This window comes from Myotis brandtii, unplaced genomic scaffold (genome assembly GCF_000412655.1).
Source record: "Myotis brandtii unplaced genomic scaffold, ASM41265v1 scaffold720, whole genome shotgun sequence".
In the NCBI taxonomy this organism is placed as follows: Eukaryota; Metazoa; Chordata; class Mammalia; order Chiroptera; family Vespertilionidae; genus Myotis; species Myotis brandtii.
In genome coordinates, this window is record NW_005370839.1 from 121,472 (window position 1) to 123,422 (window position 1,951).

At 64.6% G+C, this 1,951-nt stretch overlaps 1 protein-coding gene across 1 annotated transcript in view; it reads left to right on the top strand.

The window, feature by feature from the left end:
• LOC106723598 (epsin-1-like) overlaps positions 1 to 1,951 on the top strand; it is a 16,758-nt gene that overhangs the window by 8,490 nt on the left and 6,317 nt on the right. The window lies entirely within an intron of this gene.

Below are 1,951 nucleotides of genomic sequence, written 5' to 3' on the forward strand. Positions count from 1 at the left end.
GCCTCGGGCCAGTCCCTGGACCTCCGCGTGTGAGGGTCCAGCCCAGGAGTGTTGGAGGGGCCTCCTGTTGTCATTCCTCAGGAACCGTGGGTGCGGGCCTGAGGCCTGCGCGGGCCGGGCTGTCCGCTGGAGGCAGGGCTGGTTCCCTGTTGAGATGGACTGAGGCCTGGGGGTCACCGTCACAGAGCAGGGAGGTCGGTGGGCGTGGCAGCCAGATGGCCACGTGGCGTTTACCCATGAGCATCTCACCTGCTTCCCGTGGCTCGGGTCCCTGCCTTCCCGACAGACCAAGACTGGGTGAGCAGTTCGCTCGACTCATTGTTGAGTCAGTTTTTGGTCATTTCCGGGCGAGCCTTTGCATGCAGGTGACAGAGGGCCGGGGCCAGGAGGGCCGAGTCCAGGAGCGCAGCCTGAGGCAGGGAACGGTGGAGGCACTTTCCCGTCTCCATGTTCCAGGGGCGGAAACTGAGGCACAAAGAGGCTGGGCCCCGGGTGTGCTGACCCTCTCCGGGAGGGAGCCCCAGAGCCCCCTCTTGACTCGGCTGTGTCAGCTGCCTGGTCCCAGGAATGCGCGTCTGGGCAGCCAACTACGGCCCAGGGGCCAAATCTGGCCCTGCCTGTTTGTAGATAAAGCTTTGTCGGCTGAGGCCGGCCTCTGGGTGTGCAGTGTGTCTGTTCTGTGGGGCACAGCGGTGTGGTCGGGACAGGACCGCACGTGCTGGACAGAAAGCTGGCGTGTTTCCCCTCTGGCCCTCACCCAGCGCTCCTCCGGGCGGCGCGGCCCGGCTGCTTCCAGAGGGAACGGACTGTTGGACCAGCTAGTTGCCCACTTTTAAAGCACGTCCCCACTTCCCGTTGAGGCCCAGGGCGGGAGTGTGCAACCTGGCTCGCTCCTGCAGGTGTGCACACCTGCGCGGCCACCGCCCGGGCACAGGCCCTGCCCTGTCTGCTGAGATTGTCCTAGAACAGCTCACAGCGGTTCTGGTGTCAGCCCCCACGCTCCCCGCCGGGCGGGAGGTTGAGGAGTGTGGCAGCCATTCCTACGCGTCTCACAGCGGTTCTGGTGTCAGCCCCCACGCTCCCTGCCGGGCGGGAGGTTGAGGAGTGTGGTGGCCATTCCTATGACCACATGGCGGGTACCCGGGAGCCCGTTGCCCCCGTGGGGGTGGGGGTGGGTGTTTGGGTTATTTCCGGGTTCACCGTCTTTTCACCACAATCCCCAAGTCCCCGAGCTCTGGAAATGAGCATTTTCAGGGTTCGTTCGCACAGGGTGCGCCCAAGACTGAGGCGAGGCTGTTTGCCTGGCATTTCTCGGTCCCATGACGCGTGAGCGGGGTGCCCTCCGCCAGGGGGGCTGTGTCGTGTGTGGGGAGCAGGGCCGGCAGGGTTGGGAGCCCGCCTCCCGCAGGGGTGACTTGTCCTTTCCTTTCTCCTCCAACGCGCAAACACCTGGAGGGCCAGTTAAAGACTAACCTCCGACTGCAGAGGTAAATGCTGGACACACCTTCGGGAAGCCTGCCAGGCCCAGGGCTGGCTCCGGCAGAGGTCACAGGTTCAGAGGGTGTGCCTCAGTGCCCGGCCCTCCCGCAGCTCCTCCCTGGGCGGGTTTGGGGGCTCTGGGCAGCGCTTCTAAGGTGCGCCCCTCTCCGAGGGAGGCCGCCGCGGGGGTGTCTGGCTCCCCAGGCCGCAGGCTCCGGACTACAAAGGCCTGCCCGTTCCCTCCCCCCTTTTAATTTAACTTGAAAAGACAATTTGTTGTCACATCATAAAGTGCAGAGGCACCAAAGGCTGTTCCTCCCCCCTTCCCCCCCTGCCCAGCCTGTTGGTGTGAAGTTTCACACTTGCAGTTGTGGCTGTTCTACACCAGCCACCTATAGAGACCGAGGCCTGGAGACTGGAGACCACAGTCTGCAGCGGAAGGCAGTGTGTCGGGGGCTGGGGGAGGGGGGCA